The sequence below is a fragment of the Pongo abelii genome, chromosome 5 (assembly GCF_028885655.2).
Source record: "Pongo abelii isolate AG06213 chromosome 5, NHGRI_mPonAbe1-v2.0_pri, whole genome shotgun sequence".
Taxonomy (NCBI): Eukaryota; Metazoa; Chordata; class Mammalia; order Primates; family Hominidae; genus Pongo; species Pongo abelii.
In genome coordinates, this window is record NC_071990.2 from 59,152,589 (window position 1) to 59,161,869 (window position 9,281).

The window sequence follows — 9,281 nt, forward strand, 5'->3', positions numbered from 1 at the left end:
CTTTAAGCTGTCCAAATATCCACCTGCAGATTCTACAAGAAGAGTGTTTCAAAACTACTCTATCAAAAGGAAGGTTCAACTCCTTGAGTTGAATTCACATACCACTAGGAAGTTACTGAGAATCCTTCTGTGTAGTTTTTATGTGATGATATTTCCTTTTACGCCATAGGTCTCATAGCGCTCCAATTGTCCACTTTCAGATCCAATAAAAAGAGTGTTTCAAAGTATTCTATCAAAAGAAAGATTCAACTCTGTGAGTTGAATGCACACATCACAAATTACTTTCTGCGAATGCTTCTGTGTCGTTTTTATGTGAATATATTTCCTTTTCAACCATAGGCCTCATAGCACTCAAATTGTCCACTTTCAGATTCTACATATAGTGTGTTTCAAACTGCTCTATCAAAAGAAAGGTTCCACTCTGTGAGTTGAATGCACACATCACAAATTACTTTCTGAGAATGCTTCTGCCTAGTCTTTATAATAAGATATCTCCTTTTCTACCATAGGCTTCAAATCGCTCCTAATATCCACTTGCAGATTCTACAAAAAGAGTGTTTCAAAACTGCTCTATCAAAAGGAAAGTTCCACTCTTTCAGTTGAATGCACACGTCACAAAGAAATTTCTAAGAATGCTTCTCTCTAGTTTTTTTCTGAAGATATTGCAGTTTCCACCGAAGGCCTGAAAGTTGACAAAATAGCCACTTGCAGATTCTACCAAAAGAGTGTTTCAAAACTAATCTATCAAAAGACGGTTGAACTCTGTTAGTTGAATGCACACACCACAAAGTAGCTGTGAGAAAACTTCTGTGTAGTTTCTATTTGAAGATCTTTCCTTTTCCACCACAGGCCTCAAAGCGCTCCAAATGTCCAATTGCAGATTCTGCAAAAAGAGTGTTTCAAAACTGCTCTATCAAAAGCCACGTTCAACTCTGTGTGTTGAATGCCCACATCACAAAGGAGTTTTTGAGAATGCTTCTGTCTAGTTTTTATGTGAGGATATACCCTTTCCAACAAATTCCTATAAGCGGTCCAAATGTCACCTTCAGATTCTACAAAAAGAGTGTTTCAAAACTACTCTATCACGAGGAATATTCAACTCTGTGAGTTGAATGCACACACCACAAAGAAGTTACTGAGAATGCTTCTGTGTAGTTTTTATGTGAAGATATTCCCTTTTCCACCATAGGCCTCATAGCGCTCAAATGTCCAATGAAGATTCTACAAAAATATTGTTTCAAAACTGCTCTATCAAAAGACACGTTCAACTCTGTGAGGTGAATGCACACATCATAAAGAAGTTTGTGAGAATGCTTCTGTGTAGTTTTTATGTGAGGATATCCCGTTTCCAACGAATTCCTAAAAGCAGTCCAAATATTTACTTGCAGATTCTACAAAACTAGTGTTTCAAAAGTGGTCTAACAAAAGGTATATTCAACTCTGTGAGTTGAATGCAAACATCACAAACTAGTTTCTGAGAAGGATTCTTGATAAGTTTTATGTGAATAGATTTCCTTGTCTAACACAGGCATCAATGCTCTCCAAATATCCCCTTGCAGAGTCTACAAAAATAGTGTTTCAAATCTGCTCCATGAAAAAAAATTTTCAACTCTGTGAGCTGAATGCACCCATCACAAAAAGTTTGGGAGAATTCTTCTGTTTAGTATTTCTGTGAGGATATCCCGTTTCCAACGAATTCCTATAAGCGGTCCAAATATCCACTTGCAGATTCCACAAAAAGAGTGTTTCAAACTGCTCTATCAAAAGAAAGTTTCAACTCTGTCAGTTGAATACACCCATCACAAATTACTTTCTGAGAATTCTTCCGACACGTCTTTAGTCAAAGATATCTCCTTTTCAACCGTATGCCTCAAATTGCTACAAATATCCACTTGAAGATTCTACATAAAGAGTGTTTCAAAACTGCTCTATCTAAAGGAAGTTTCAACTGTGTCAGTTGAATGCACACATCACATAGAGATTTCTGAGAATGCTTCTCTCTAGTTTTTATCTGAAGATATTCCAGTTTCCACCGAAGGCCTGAAAGCGGTCCAAATAACCACATGCAGTTCCTACAAAAATTGTGTTTCAAAACTTTTCTATCAAAAGGAATGTTCAACTCTGTGAGTTGAATGCACACACCACAAAAGAGTTACTGAGAATGCTTCTGGGTAGTGTCTATCTGAAGATATTTCCTTTTCCACCATAGGCCTCAAAGCGCTCCAGATGTCCACTTACAGACTCTACAAAAACAGTGTTTCAAAACTGGTCTATCAAAAGACACCTTCAACTCTGTGAGTTGAATGAGCACATCACAAAGAAGTTTGTGAGAATGCTTCTGTCTAGTTTTTATGAGAGGATATAACGTTTCCAATGAATTTCTATAAGCAGTCCAAATATCCACTTGCAGATTCTAAAAAAAGTGTTTCAAATGTGCTCTAACAAAATGTGTATTCAAATCGGTGAGTTGAATGCAAACATCAAAATATAGTTTCTCAGAATGTTTCTTTCTACGTTTTATGTGAAGATATTTCCTATTCCACCACAGGCCACAAAGCTCTCCAAATGTCCACTTGCGGATTCTACAGAAAGAGAGTTTCAGAACTGCTCTAACAAGGAATGTTCAACTGTGTGAGTTCAATGCAAACATCACAAAGTACTTTCTGAGAACATTTCTTGCAAGATTTTATGTCAAGGTATTTCATTTCTACCAGCTGTGTCAAAGCTGTCCAAATATCCACTTGCAGATTCTACAAAAGCAGTGTTTCACAACTGCTCTAACAAAGGGAATGTTCAACTCTCTGTGTTGAATGCAAACATCACGAACTACTTTCTGACAAGTCTTCTTGCTAGGTTTTGTGCAGAGATATTTCCTTTCCTACCACCTGCCTCAAAGCTCTCTAAATGTCCACTTGTAGATTCTACAAAAAGAGTGTTTCATATCTGATAAATGTAGAGAATGGTTCAAATCTGTGAGCTGAATGCACACATAACAAAGAAGTTTGTGAGAATCCTTCTGTCTAGTTTTTGTGTGAGAATATACTGTTTCCAACGAATTACTGTAAGTGGTCCAAATATCCACTAGCAGATTCTACAAAAAAAGTGTTTCAAAACTACCGTATCAAAAGGAATGTTCAACTCTGTGAGTTGAATGCACACACCACAAAGGAATTACTGAGAATGCTTCTGTGTCGTTTTTATGTGAAGATATTTCCTTTTCCACCATAGGCCTCATAGCGCTCCAAAAGTCCAATTTCAGTTGCAACAAAAAGTGTGTTTCAAACTGCCTAATCAAAAGAAAGTTTCAACTCTGTGTGTTGAATCCGCACATCACAAATTACTTTCTGAGAATGCTTCTGCCTATTCTTTATATGAAGATGTCTCCTTTTCTATCATAGGCCTCAAACCGCTCCAAATATCCACTTACAGATTCTACAAAAAGACTGTTTCAAAACTGCTCTATCAACAGGAAGCTTCAACTCTGTCAGTTGAATGCACACATCACAAAGAAATTTCTGAGAAAGCTTATCTCTAGTGTTTATCTGAAGATATTCCCATTTCCACCAAAGGCCTAAAAGCGGTCCAAACAGCCACATGCAGATTCGACAAAAAGAGTGTTTCAAAACTATACTATCAAAAGGAATGTTCAAATCTGTGAATTGAATGCACACACCAGAAAGAAGTTACTGAGAATGAACCTGTGTAGTTTCTATTGGAAGATATTTCCTTTTCTCAAAGCACCACAAAGGTCTAACTGCAGATACTACAAAAACAGTGTTTCAAAACTGCTGTATCCAAAGGTACGTTCAACTCTGTGACTTGAATTCACACATCACAAAGAAGTTTATGAGAATGTTTCTGTCTAGTTTTTATGAGAGGATATCCCGTTTCCAACAAATTCCGATAAGCGGTCCAAATATCCACTTGCAGATTCTACAAAAAAAAGTATTTCAAAGCTGTTCTAACAGAAGGAATGTTCAACTCTCTGAATTGAATGTTAACATCACAAAGCAGTTCTGAGAATTCTTCTTGCTAGGTTTTATGTGAAGATATTTCCTTTCTCACCACAGGCCTCAAAGCTCTCCAAATGTCCACTTGCAGTATCTACCAAAAGAGTATTTTAGAACTGCTCTAACAAAGGGAATGTTCAATTCTGTGATTTGAATGCAAACATCACAAAGTAGTTTCTAGAAGTCTTCTTGCTAGGCTTAATGGGAAGATATTTCCTTTTCTACCAATGGCATCAAAGAACTCCAAATGTCCACTTGCAAATTCTACCGAAAGAATGTTTCAGATCTGCTAAATGACAGGAAATGCTCAACTCTGTGAGTTGAATGCACACATCACAAAGAAGTTTGTGAGAATGCTTCTGTCTAGTTTTTGTAAGAGGATATTCCGTTTCCAACGAATTCCCGTAAGCAGCCCAAATATCCAATTGCAGATTCTACAAAAAGAGTTTTTCAAAACTACTCTATCAAAAGGAATTTGAACTCTGTGAGTTGAATGCTCACACCACAAAGAAGTTACTGAGAATGCTTATGGGTAGTTTTCATGTTAAAATATTTCCTTTTCCACCAGAGGTTTCATACCGCTCAAAGTGTCCACTTTCAGATTCTACAAAAAGAGTGTGTCAAACTGCTCTATCAAAAGACAGGTTCAACTCTGTGAGTTGAATGCACACACCACAAAAAGTTACTGAGAATGCTTCTGTGTGGTTTTTAGGTGAAGATATTTCCTTTTCCACCATAGGCCTCATAGTGCTGCAAATGTCCAATTTCAGATTCTACAAAAGAGTGTTTCAAAATTGCTCTTTCAAAAAGAAGGTTCAAATCTGTCAGTTGAATGCACACATTGCAAAGAAATTTCTGAGAAGGCTTTTCTCTAGTTTTTATCTGAAGATATTCCCGTTTCCACTAAAGGCCTGAAAGTGGTCCAAATAGCCACTTGCAGATTCTACAAAAAGAGTGTTTCAAAACTACACTATCAAAAGGAATGTTCAACTCTGTAAGTTACAATCCCTCACCACATAGAAGTTACTGAGCATGCTTCTGTGTATTTTTCATTTGAAGATATTTCCTTTTCCACCATAGGCCTCAAAGCGCTCAAAATGTCCACTTCCAGATCCTACAAAAACAGTATTTCAAAACTGCTCCATCAAAAAACACCTTCAACCCGGTGAGTTGAATGCACACATCACCAACAAGTTTGTGAGATTTCTTCTGTCTAGTGTTTCTCTGAGGATATCCCGTTTCCAACGAATTCCTATAAGCAGTCCAAATATCCACTTGCAGATACTACAAAAAGAATTTTTCAAAACTACTCAATCAAAAGGAATGTTCAACTCTGTGAGTTGAATGCACACACCACAAAGCAGTTAATGAGAATGCTTCTGTGTAGTTTTTATGTTAAAATATTTCCTTTTCCACCAGAGGCTTCATAGTGCTCAAAATGTCCACTTTCAGATTCTACAAAAAGAATGTGTCAAACTGCTCTATTAAAAGAAAGGTTCAACTCTGTGAGTTGAATGCACACATCACAAATTACTTTCTGAGAATGCTTCTGCCTAGTCTTTATATGAAGATATCTCCATTTCAACTTTAGGCCTCAAAGCGCTCCAAATATACACTTACAGATTCTACAAAAAGATTGTTTCAAATCTGCTCTATCAGAAGGAAGGTTCAACTCGGTCAATTGAATGCACACATCACAAAGAAATTTCTGAGAAGGCTTCTTTCTAGTTTTTATCTGAAGATATTCCCGTTTACACCAAAGGCCTGAAAGCAGTCCAAATAGACACTTGCAGCATCTACAAAAAGAGTGTGGGAAAACTACACTATCAAAAAGAATGTGCAACTCTGTGAGTTGAATGCACACACCACATAGAAGTTACTGAGAATGCTTCTGTTTAGTTTTCATTTCAAGATATTTCCTTTTCCACCATAGGCCTCAAAGCGCTCAAAATGTTCACTTGCAGATTCTACAAAAACAGTGTTTCAGAACTGCTCTATCAAAAGACACATTCAACTCTGTGAGTCGAATGCACACATCACAAAGTAGTTTGTGAGAATGCTTCTGTGTCGTTTTTATGTGAGGATATCCCGTTTCCAACGAATTCCCATATGCGTTCCAAATATCCACTTGCGGAATCTACGAAAAGAGTGCTTCAAAAGTGCTCTAACAAAACTGATATTCAACTCCGTGTGTTGAATGCAAATATCAGAAATTAGTTTCTGAAAATTCTTCTTTCTAGATTTTATGTGAAGGTATTCCCTTTTCTACCACAGGCCTCCAAGCTCTCCAAATGTTCACTTGCAGATTCTACAAAAAGAGTGTTTCAAATCTGCTCTAACAAAGGGAATGTTCAACTCCGTGAGATGAATCCAAACATCACAAAGTAGTTTCTGAGAATCTTCTTGCTGCGTTTTATGTGAAGATATTTCCTTTTCTACCACAGGCCTCAAGCTCTTCAAATGTCCACATGCAGATTCTACAAAAAGGTTGTTTCAAATCTGCTCCATGAAAATAAAGGTTCAACTCTGTCAGCTGAAAGCACACATCACAAAGTAGTTTGTGAGAATGCTTTTCTCTAGTTTTTGTGTGAGGATATCCGTTTCCAACGAATTCCTGTAAGCGGTCCAAATATCCACTTGCAGATTCTACAAAAAGAGTGTTTCAAAACTACACTATCAAAAGGAATGTTTAAGTTTGTGAGTTGCATGCCCACACCACATAGAAGTTACTGAGAATGCTTCTGTGTAGTTTTCATTTGAAGATGTTTCCTTTTCCATCATTGGCCTCAAAGCGGTCAAAATGTCCACTTCCAGATCCTACAAAAACAGCATTTCAAAACTGCTCCATCAAAAAACACCTTCAACCCGGTGAGTTGAATGCACACATCACCAACAAGATTGTGAGAGTGTTTCTGTCTAGTGTTTCTCTGAGGATATACCGTTTCCAATGAATTCCTATAAGCAGTCCAAATATCCACTTGCAGATACTACAGAAAGAGTTTTTAAAAACTACTCTATCAAAAGGAATGTTCAACTCTGTGAGTTGAATGCACACACCACAAAGCAGTTACTGCGAATGATTCTGTGTAGTTTTTATGTTAAAATATTTCCTTTTCCACCAGAGGCTTCATAGTGCTCAAAATGTCCACTTTCAGATTCTACAAAAAGAATGTGTCAAACTGCTCTATCAAAAGAAAGGTTCAACTCTGTGAGTTGAATGCACACATCACAAATTACTTTCTGAGAATGCTTCTGCCTAGTCTTTACACGAAGATATCTCCATTTCAACTATAGGCCTCAAAGTGCTCCAAATATCCACTTGCAGATTCTACAAAAAGCTTATTTCAAATCTGCTCTATCAGAAGGAAGGTTCAACTTGGTCAATTGAATGCACACATCACAAAGAAATTTCTGAGAAGGCTTCTTTCTAGTTTTTATCTGAAGATATTCCCGTTTACACCAAAGGCCTGAAAGCAGTCCAAATAGCCACTTGCAGCATCTACAAAAAGAGTGTGTGAAAACTACACTATCAAAAAGAATGTGCAACTCTGTGAGTTGAATGCACACACCACATAGAAGTTACTGAAAATGCTTCCATTTAGTTTTCATTTGAAGATATTTCCTCTTCCACCATAGGCCTCAAAGTGCTCAAAATGTCCACTTGCAGATTCTACAAAAACAGTGTTTCAAAGCTGCTCTATCTATCAAAAGACACATTCAACTCTGTGAGTCGAATGCACACATCACAAAGTAGTTTGTGAGAATGCTTCTGTGTAGTTTTTATGTGAGGATATCCCGTTTCCAACGAATTCCCATAAGCATTCCAAATATCCACTTGCAGATTCTACTAAAAGAGTGCTTCAAAAGTGCTCTAACAAAACTGATATTCAACTCCGTGTGTTGAATGCAAATATCAGAAATTAGTTTCTGAAAATTCTTCTTTCTAGGTTTTATGTGAAGGTATTTCCTTTTCTAACACAGGCCTCCAAGCTCCCCAAATGTCCACTTCCAGTTTCTACAAAAAGAGTGTTTCAAAACTGCTCTAACAAAGGGAATGTTCAACTCCATGAGATGAATCCAAACATCACAAAGTAGTTTCTGAGAATGCTTCTTGCTGGGTTTTATGTGAAGATATTTCCTTTTCTACCACAGGCCTCAAGCTCTCCAAGTGTCCACATCCAGATTCTACAAAAAGGGTGTTTCAAATCTGCTCCATCAAAAGAAAGGTTCAACTCTGTCAGCTGAAAGCACACATCACAAAGTAGTTTGTGAGAATGCTTTTCACTAGTTTTTGTGTGAGGATATCTGTTTCCAACGAATTCCTATAAGTGGTCCAAATATCCACTTGCAGATTCTACAAAAAGAGAGTTTCAAAACTACTCTATCAAAAGGAATGTTTAAGTCTGTGAGTTGCATGCCCACACCACATAGAAGTTACTGAGAATGCTTCTGTGTAGTTTTCATTTGAAGATATTTCCTTTTCCATCATTGGCCTCAAAGCACTCAAAATGTCCAATTCCAGTTTCTACAAAAATAGTGTTTCAAAACTGCTGTATGTAGAGACACGTTCAACCCGGTGAGTTGAATGCACACATCTCAAAGAAGTTTGTAAGAATGCTTCTGTCTTGTTTTTGAGTGAGGATATCCCGTTTCCAATGAATTCCTATAAGCGGTCCAAGTATCCACTTGCAGATTCTACAAAAACAGTGTTTCAAAACTGCTCTATCAACACACATGTTCAACTCTGCGAGTTGAATGGTCTCATCACTAAGATGTTTTTGAGAATGTTTCTGTGTAGTTTTTGTGAGTGGATATCCCGTTTCCAACAAATTCCTACAAGCGGTCCAAATATTCACTTGCAGATTCTACAAAAATATTGTTTAAAAAGTGCTATAAAGAAAGGTATATTCAACTGCATTTGTTGAACGCAAACATCAGAAAGTAGTTTCTGAGAATGCTTCTTTCTAGATTTTATGTGAAGATATTTCCTTTTCCACCACAGGCCTCAAAGGTCTCCAAATGTCCACTTGCAGTTTCTACAAAAGTAATGTTTCAAAACTCCTCTAACAAAAGAAATGTTCAACTCTGTGAGTTGAATGTAAACATCACAAAGTAGTTCTGAGAATGCTTCTTGCTAGGTTTTATGTGAAGATATTTCCTTTCCCACCACGGGCCTCAAAGCTCTCCAAATGTCCACTTGCAGTTTCTACAGAAAGACTATTTCAGAACTGCTCTAACAAAGCGAATGTTCAACTCTGTGACTTGAATGTA